The sequence below is a fragment of the Electrophorus electricus genome, chromosome 12 (assembly GCF_041902795.1).
Source record: "Electrophorus electricus isolate QZ-2024a chromosome 12, ASM4190279v1, whole genome shotgun sequence".
Lineage (NCBI taxonomy): Eukaryota > Metazoa > Chordata > Actinopteri > Gymnotiformes > Gymnotidae > Electrophorus > Electrophorus electricus.
The window spans coordinates 26,912,501-26,922,500 of NC_137508.1; the positions used below are offsets into that span (position 1 = coordinate 26,912,501).

Genomic DNA, 10,000 nt, shown 5'->3' on the forward strand with positions numbered 1-10,000 from the left:
GAGTGTGTGTGTGTGTGTGTGTGAGTGTGTGTGTGTGTGTGTGTGTGTGTGTGTGTGTGTGTGTGTGTGTGTGTGTGTGTGTGTGTGTATGAGTGCGTGCGCACGTCTCCTTCCCTGTCGGCAGCGCGCAGCCCTAACGGGATCCTCACTTGATGTCTGCCGTGACAAACGATGAGGAGTGTTTCTTAACGACGCTCCCCTCCACGCCGAGAGACCCACGACTCCGTAAATGCCTTCTTACTCCAGCGGCTCCCTGCTCAAACACCCGGGATTAATTACCCCCGCTAAAAATAGAGGAGGCAAACGCAATATTTTTAAATGATACCAGGAGAGGGGAAGAGATGGAGAGAGGGAGAGAGAGAGAGAGAGAGAGAGGCTGGAGAGCCTGGTTTGCAGGAGTGTGTGTATGGCCCGGGGCGCTGAACACAGCCCTCGCTGATCCCAGAGCCAACGAATAAAAGTGACTAATGACTCGGGTGCGTTTATTGCCTGCTTTGTCATGATAATTGTAAGATTTGGAATGAGAGATGAGATGATATTCATTGTTTGCGCGTGCATGTGTGTGTGTGTCTGTGTGTGTGTGTGTGTGTGTGCTCGTACCTGTGTATGTGTGTGCGTGTGCGTGTACACAAATGCAGGACTTTGCTTTGACTTGCATACGGCACGGCAGAACTGCACATCTACACATCTCTGTAGTGTCATCGCATTGCATTATGCGCAGGTCACAGACGACTTTATCCCGTTCCAGCGGCGTGATTAAAACATTCTCTGCTTCTTTTCCGATTTCTCCTCGAACGTCTCTGTCTCCGCCCCACACATGCCCACCCATCCATCGGAGGGCCACATGCGCCTGCCCAGCCGTGCGAACCCAGGCGGAGCCTCCGGACAGCGCCGCGTCAGGATTCCTTTTCCAAACGCCTGGCAGGCCTATTGATTTTCATATCATATGGATGGCTCGGTATCCGTGGTGAGGGGGGCTTCAGATGCTGTAGAGGTCAACGAGCCGGCACGGCTGTGCTGCTGTTTACCTGTGAACAAAGCAACGGGATAGGCTGGGTCCTGCGTGTCCCACAGGACAGATGCAGGTCCTTCGTAAAGCGGCGACTTTTTAAACCCCATGCTCGCGGGGAAGACGGCTGGCTCCAGCCTCTGCTGTGAGGGTTTTTCAAATAGCTTGCTTTTTTTTTTTCCCATTACTTTTATCTTATAAATTACATGTTTAAATATGTATATGTTTATATGTTTTGTTTTGTTTTAAGCAGCATGACTTTAAACGCTGTCGGCAGCTTGTACACTGCAAAAGGAAAAGAGGAAAAAAGAACCGCTCTTTATCGAGTAGTTTCTGTTGTTTTCTGCTCCGTAGCCAGAGAGGGTCTTGGAGGGATAGGACGGTGTTCCTTAATGAGGCTCGGGGGGGTTTGGGAGCAGGAGAGGAGAAGAGCTGGCGAGAGAGAGAGAGAGAGAGAGAGAGAGAGAGAGAGAGAGAGAGAGAGAGAGAGAGGAGAGAGAGAGAGAGAGGGAGAGAGAGAGAGAGAGAGAGAGAGAGAGAGAGAGAGGGAGAGAGAGAGAGAGAGGGAGAGAGAGAGACAGACAGAGAGAGAGAGAGAGACAGACAGAGAGAGAGAGAGAGAGAGAGACAGACAGAGAGAGAGAGAGAGAGACAGACAGAGAGAGAGAGAGAGAGAGACAGAGAGAGAGAGAGACAGAGAGAGAGAGAGAGAGAGACAGAGAGAGAGAGACAGACAGAGAGAGAGAGAGAGAGAGACAGAGAGAGAGAGAGAGAGAGAGAGAGAGAGAGAGAGAGACAGAGAGAGAGAGAGAGACAGAGAGAGAGAGAGAGAGAGACAGAGAGAGAGAGAGAGACAGAGAGAGAGAGAGAGAGAGAGACAGAGAGAGAGAGAGAGCATGTTCAACGTGAAGTTCCCCCCCTCCCCCTCGCTAACAGACAGCCACTTCAGCTCTGCTTCACCTCCCTGGAATGTGGCGGAGCAGGGTGGCAGCTCGCCTCCATCTGATCTCCACCTCAGTGCAGCTGGAGAGAGGCACAGGGCGCAGGGTGTGGCACTTCGGAGTAGGGTGGAGTACTTTAGAGCTGTGTGGAGTACGGTGGAGTGGTTTATGGAGCACTTTGGAGGAGGTTGGAGCAGTGTGGAGAAGTGTGGGGTAGGGTGAAGCGAAGTGGAGTAGGGTGGAGTACTTTAGAGCTGTGTGGACATGGTGTTTCCTCACCTGTTGCTCATGCTGTGTTGTTCTACAGAACTTTGCCCTGTGCTGCACTCTTCTCCTCGTCACGGGTGGAGGACAGGGTTGAGGCCCAACACCACCAACACCACCACCACCACCACCACCACCACCGCTCCTCTAAAGGCCCTTCACTGGGGCTGTTCAGGAGTCCCACCTCCTTCTGTTTCTGCCACCTGGAACTGTAAATCCAGACTGTTGGTGGTAAGTGTCTGTGCTTCAAGGTTTTTTGTTTTCTTTTTTGACTAAAGTGCCCCCCCTCCTGCAAGACTTCCTCTGGTGGTCCTTGAGAAGGCCAGGTGTCTGGGAATGTCTCCAGGGCTGAGTGTCGGCTCGATAACAAGCTCCCCAGGCTGGGTGGAGGGTAACCACCACCACCGCACACCCCCCCCCCATCCTCCGCCCCCATAAAGCTACATCATTATGGCCCCTGCTGGAGTATGCCATAGAAAAACTCAGACACACACACACACACACACACACACACACACACAGGTTAATGGGGACGGAGGAAATGCGTGCATGCAAGGAAGGACGCTTTTTAATTTGAACGTGTGTATGCGACTGAGAGAGAGAGGGGGGGGTCAATAGTTACCAGTGGCACCACTGTGAGCAAAGTGCCCCTCTTTTGTGTTTGCTCTCTGTGCGTTCTGTGCTGTTTGCCGCGGCCAGTGCTGATGCTTGACCTCATTTTACAAGAGACGCACACGGGCGAACTGCCAAACTGCGCGACCCTGATGGAGGCAGCTCCCGCTCAAATATCAATCAGTTTGCATTTATTGAAATGGATGTTTCTCAGAGTGCCAGTGACGATCCATCGCGCCGCGTGCCATAACGAGCGTCTGTCAGTAAACGCCCCGTCTTCCGCCGAACCCCACCATCCCCCGGTCTCCACCAGGACCCCCTAGTTCTGAAACACACATCCAGCAGAATTAATTAGACTCTAATGGCTTCTGTCATTTATTGCACATTACGTTTACAATCATTGCCTTTTTGTGTTGTTTGCTTTTCTTTCTTTCTTTTTCTCTCTCTTGTGTGAAGCTGGCTGCCCTGTGCGTGACACGGGACTGTTCATTATGTCTGCGACCCCTGGCCCCGCCCCCCCCGCCCGCTCTGAGTGGAGCGCTCACGCGTCCATCACCTGGAGGCTGCCTTGGCCGTGTCGTGTTTGGTTTGCGAGTGGTTTCCTTTTCCTGGTCCAGTCAGTGGGATCCATTATGTTGGGTCGACTTGTGAAATTTACTTCCCTTCTTCATTCTACACCCCCTTGCTGCAACGCTGCTCTGAACGAGACTGCGTGCACCGAAAGTGTGTGCGTGCGCCAGAAACGTGCCCTGTCCAGCCTTCTCTCTCTCTCTCTCTCTCTCTCTCTCTCTCTCTCTCTCTCACATTTCCCCGAGCCCAGCACGGGCTGTGGTGGCCTTCTCAGCAACTGCCGCACTGTATTTCTGCAGATCACCCATGTGAGGCCAGACTCAGGAGGCAGGGACGGAGGCGGGGCAGCTGTGTGACTCTCCCGGGCACGTGGGGGCAGAACAGGCATCTCTGGGGCACAGACTGCGAGAGCAGTTGTCACTTGTTCTGGGTGCGAAATGGAAGATGCCGTACGGCTGCGCGCAGCCTGATGGCATATGTGGTACCACTCTGCCAGGGGCACGCTGCCACCTCGCTCCTGCCCTACGGGGGGGTTTTTTTTTGCACCATTAATCACATTTTCCTCTTGGCTAGGTCTGCTTCTCTCTCTCTCTCTCTTTTTTCTGTCTTCCTTTCCCTTTTTCTTTCTGTACCCATCTCTTCCTTATCTCCCTCTCACTGGTCTCTCTGTCTGTCTACCTCTCTCTCTCTCTCTCTCTCTCTCTCTCTCTCTCTTTATCTTGGTCTCTCTCTCTGTCTGTCCATCACTCTCTCTCTCTCTCTCTGTCTCTCTGTCTGTCTACCTCTCTCTCTCTCTCTCTCTCTCTCTCTTTATCTTGGTCTCTCTCTCTGTCTGTCCATCACTCTCTCTCTCTCTCTCTGTCTCTGTCTGTCTGTCTCTCTCTCTCGCTCTCTGTCTGTTCATCTCTCTCTCTCTCTCTCTCTCTCTCTCTCTCTGTCTCTCTGTCTGCCTGTTTGTCTCTCTCTCGCTCTCTGTCTGTTCATCTCTGTCTCTCTCTCTCTCTCTCTCTCTCCATCTCTCTATCTCAATCTCTCTCTCCCTCACACTAACATCTTTGCAAAGCAGCAAATAGATGCAGTTTGTAGAAATGGCGCCAGGCATAAATTTCACATGCAGGAAGTCGGGAAGGATGTTTTGCTTTCTGAACGTCTGATCCCGGCACCAGGCTGTTCGCGTGCACTTCTGTATCCGGCTCATCGTGACGAGTGTCAATAATCTCATAGCAGCTCAGGTCAGGTCGAGCCAGCACTCTCCAATAAATGGCATCATATTAGGGGGGTTTTAATTAGAAAGTTTCAGAATGAGGCCAGCGCGCTCTTTTAACAAGGGATTAGAAGTCTCAGAGCATCCTATCAGTGAGACACACAGGTACAGCACGCCAGTGTTGGGCTGGAACCACTCATCTTACAATGTGCATTTGAATATATATTTATATTTACGACATTTATCTGATGCTTTTATCCAAATCCACTTATGACTGAGTACAACTTGAGCAATTGAGGGTTAAAGTTCTTGCTCAAGGGCCCAACAGTGGCAGCCTGGTGGTTTTGGGACCTGAACTGGCAACCGTTAGATTACTAGTCGGCTGTCTTAACCAGCGAGCTACCTTAAAGGCTGCGTTGCCTTTTGGGCAGCTTTGGTTCATCCTTCTCCTTGTTTGGGCCTTTTCCTGTTTGGGAAGGCGCTTGCTGCTGAGCGTGGCTCCTCGTGTTTCAGCCACGCGCTCTATCCGACGTCCCGGCGTTCCGTGTCGCGCCGCCTCTGCACGGATGCAGCTGTTTGTCTGGCTGCTCAGAAGCGTCTAAGAGGAGCTTACCTCATCGCAGAACTTAATTAATGCCATGATGTACTTGCGTGGCCGGCCTGGTTGGCCCGTGTGTAATATGATAGAGGGGAGTAATTGGTCCGAGAGGCTGATTTTAGAGTTGCTACTCTCTCTTCCCCCTTTGGATGGCAGTTGACAGATTACTCATTACATCTCAGAGGGCCTGAATTAGCGCCATGGTTAACGGCGCTAACACAATTGAATCCCATAATGATACCCCAGAGTGCAATGTTCTAGTAATAATACTGGACATCTCTCTCTCTCTCTCTCTCTCTCTCTCTCTCTCTATCTCTCTCACCGGCTGTCTGTTCCTCTCTGTCTCTTTTTGTTGTTTTAGCCTAATGTAACTTGGCCCAGATACCCATCTCACATGTGGTAATAGCTTGCATTAGCTGACGGGGCACACAGTAGCTGTCTATCATGCACTGCCTCTTCTCACTTTGAGGATGTCCACGAGCCCCTCACTGCTTTTACAGGTGGCCCGGTGCTGTTCGGGTGGTTAGAGGGCCACATCTCCACCTGCTGTGGAAAGACTCCACAGCAACCTGCTGGAAAAAGGGAGAGAGAAATGGAGAGAGAGAGAGAGAGAGAGAGAGAGAGAGAGAGAGAGAGAGAGAGAGAGAGAGAGAGTCTGGCATGTATGAATAAACTACAAGGGGAAGGTGTGGAGGTGGAGGTGGAGATGGAGGTGAAGATGGAGGTGAAGATTGCCCTCCAGGAGTTTTGTTTTGATCAGTTCCAGTGGCCACTCCAGGACTGGCAGTCTGCATCATGGTTACTATTGTAGATTTTGTTTCAACCTGTTTTGGCAAAAAGATACTGAGACAGACAAAGAGACAGACAGACACGCACACACAATATCACACGCTCACACTGGGTTAGATGCAGGCTATACAATTTCAGAGCCATCGTATCTTCAAATTTCCTTTCGTCTTTACCTGCTAGGATTAAAAGACATCATTTAAATTAGTTTTCCTTTTTTATTACATGTCCAAAATCTCTTTTTCCATAAAAGCCACATATTAAACATTAAAACACAGGCCACCTTCAAACTGTACTGTAAACATATCTAAACATAGGCTCAGACTCCCTGTAAAACTACCTAAACTACCTAAAACATATTTAAACACACACTCCCTGTAAAACCGCATCTTAAACATATATATACACACACTCCCTGTAAAACTGCATCTTAAACATATATATACACACACTCCCTGTAAAACCACATCTTAAACATATATATACACACACTCCCTGTAAAACTGCATCTTAAACATATATATACACACACTCCCTGTAAAACTGCATCTTAAACATATATATACACACACTCCCTGTAAAACTGTACCTCAAACATATTTAAGCACACACTCCCTGTAAAACTTTACCTTAACCATATTTCAAGTTCAAGTTTGGTTTATTTGTCACATACATAGTCATACACAGTATAACTCACAGTTATACACACACTCCCTTTAATACTGTACCTCAAACATATTTAAACACACACTCCCTGTAAAACTGCATCTTAAACATATTTAAACACACACTCCCTTTAATACTGTACCTCAAACATATTTAAACACACACTCCCTGTAAAACTGTACCTTAAACATATTTAAACACACACTCCCTTTAATACTGTACCTCAAACATATTTAAACACACACTCCCTGTAAAACTGTACCTTAAACATATTTAAACACACACTCCCTTTAAAACTGTACCTTAAACATAATTAAACACACACTCCCTGTAAAACTGTACCTAAAATATATTTAAACACACACTCCCTGTAAAACTGTACCTCAAACATATTTAAACACACACTCCCTGTAAAACTGTACCTTAAACATAATTAAACACACACTCCCTGTAAAACTACCTAAAATATATTTAAACACACACTCCCTGTAAGCTGTAGCTTAAACATATTTAAACACACACTCCCTGTAAAACTGTACCTCAAACATATTTAAACACACACTCCCTGTAAAACTGTACCTAAAACATACACACACTCCCTGTAAGCTGTACCTTCAACACATCTAAACACACACTCCCTGTAAGCTGTACCTTAAACACAATTAAACGCACACTCCCTGTAAGTTTTACCTTAAACACAATTAAACACACACTCCCTGTAAGCTGTACCTTAAACATAATTAAACACACACGCCCTGTAAGCTGTACCTTAAACACATCTAAACAGTCTCTCTGTGTTGACCTGCACTCTGGGATCTGACTATCTCTTATTTATACCTTCGGAGCCAAGCTAAAGTTTCCCAGTCCTGCTGTTTGATTTGGTTCTGGCTGGGACTGAACCTGACCCAGACCACAGCGGCAGAGCTGGGTAAAGTGACTCCACAGGCCGGCCGGCAGGCGTGCATGTCCCGACCCTGTAGGGCCAGACGGGGTGGGAGGGATTCGGACGCTTGGACGCCCAGCCCGGAGACGCTGAAGTGTAGGGTGCACGGCACGGCATGGCCCACTGGTGATCAGGTTTCGGCGTAAAGGCAACTATCTTCCACTGATCAGCTCCACATGAAACCCCCCCCCTCCACACACACACACACACACACACACACACACATCCCCCCCCCACCCCATACCCGACAACCTCTTTCTTCATGTTCATCCCTGTTTCAGAAGCTTACCTCTCTTTCTCTCTCATATCACCATCTCTGTTTCTCTTTCTCTGTCTATCTCTGTACCTCTCTCATATAACCTCTGTTTGTCTCTCACGCTCTTTCTCCTGCTCCCTCCATCCTTTCTTCTCTCTCTCTCTCTCTCATCCCCCTGTTATTAAGTGACGTTAGACAGCGTGTCACCAGTAGCCAGTGCAACTTGATAAACTAAAAACTTGACCTCCACGCTGGCTGCTCCAAAATTGATCACGTTCTTCCATGAACTACAGGACGACTTTTTCCCCTTGTCCATTATGGAAGGGCCGGCGTTGCCAAGCTGTCCCTGCTTCCCAGGCTGTTTCTCAGGGCGTATCCGAGGAGCGTAGCGGGAAAAACACGCTGCCGGAATCTGAGCTGCGTGAGCTGATAACTCATTTCCCTGGACAGCGGGCGCACGTGCCTGGTTCCCACAGATCTTTTTATTTCATTTTACACATATCGATTTGGCCGCAAATTCACTTCATGATAGACCCGTCCTGTGATCTCCACATGGTAGTGTGTTTGATCATGTGGGGGATGAGGTCACACACACACACACACACACACACACACACACTCTGATGTGTCCTTAGGGTGGTTAGCGGATGCTGTTTGTTTCAGTCTGGAACAGACACACTCCTCCCTGGACCTGAGCATGGATTGTGAGTTATATCACTTCATTAAATGCACTGACACACACAGTCTTGACAGGACCTACAATAAAAAACACAATGCAGCAGGTAGAATCTGAGACTACATGGTGTGTGTGTGTGTGTGTGTGTGTGTGTGTGTGAGCGATTTGTACAGTAATGCACAGAAACAATAGTCTATTATTATATTATTATTTTTATATGATTATAGTTTATAATTAGATTATTATAGTCTATCATTATTTTCCCTCATATCTTTTTTACCTTTTGTTGTCTTCTTACTCAATTCACCTTTTATGTTTGTCTTTTGTTCTTATTTTTACACACACACACACACACACACACACACACACACACACACACACACACACACACACATCCTTTTGGATGACAGTTCTTTAATACAGAATAGAGGTTTAATAGTACAGGTTTGACTGATGTTTATTAACAAGGCCAGATGTGTCCTCCCCGATGGGCTTTTTAAGTGATGTCTTTGTATTTGGAACAAACATTTGTATAATTCAAGAAAAAAACAACACACACATGCACACAAATTTAAGAAAAATTTGAAAAGCTCTTTTTTTTCCCCAGAGGACACATATCGTTACGTCTTCTCCAAGACAAAATGATTCATTATACGGGTAAGGCAGATTTTAATGCATTAGCTTCTAGCAAGCCAATGGTATTGTAATATACTTCTATTACATATGCACATCTTGTCATGCTAGCTAGCGAACTCTTAATAATGTGTCACTAGCTAATTAGAGGTTTACCTGATAGCTAGCATTTTGGAAAATCTCTGATCGGATGCTGTGGCTACAGGAAACAGGATGTCAGGAAGGGAGACCATATTAATTAAATAAAAATAAAAGTAAAAATTAATAATAAATAAAAATATTGACGGGAAGAGATGTCTCAAAGTGTTAGAGTTTAGTTAAGAGTTTAGTTAAGTGTAAAAGACAAAATGCAGAATGCAAAATGTTTGAAAGCAAGAAATCCAATCTCTCATCAAGCCAGCAGGGATAAATATGATCTGTAGCTTTTTTCACTTGCATTAGTCTGACAGTTATGCAGATTTGAAAAACCATTTTGACGATATTCCGGGCCTTTTTAGAGAGTAATATAGTGAAAATAAAATGTGGTTTTTTTTTTAGAAAAAAAAGCTATTTGCTTATTTCATATTCAAAATATAAATATGAAATAAGCAAATATAGAAATAATATAAACAAATTATATATGAATATAAATATGTTCATTCAAATAGATAAAAATAAGAGACCCGTCGTGAAAGCGCCTACCTAACACGTGTATGCCAGTCTGATATGTAGACTGTCACATTAAACATGTGGATTTTAAAGGACCGTAAGGTTTACACCACCACACACAGACCCAGAGTGAAGCTGCAGTCCTCGTAGGTGTGAAGATGGCTCTCTCTGAGACCTGCCCACCAACACTCAGC

The 10,000-nt window shown here is 46.7% G+C and overlaps 1 long non-coding RNA gene across 2 annotated transcripts in view; it reads left to right on the forward strand.

Moving 5' to 3' along the window:
* The window catches only part of LOC145660253 (uncharacterized), a 276,813-nt gene that overhangs the window by 234,699 nt on the left and 32,114 nt on the right, over window positions 1-10,000 (forward strand). For both annotated transcript variants that reach the window (XR_014126495.1, XR_014126496.1), the window contains one exon: window positions 2,258-2,445. This is a non-coding gene — a long non-coding RNA (uncharacterized LOC145660253). The remainder of the gene's footprint in view (window positions 1-2,257; window positions 2,446-10,000) is intronic.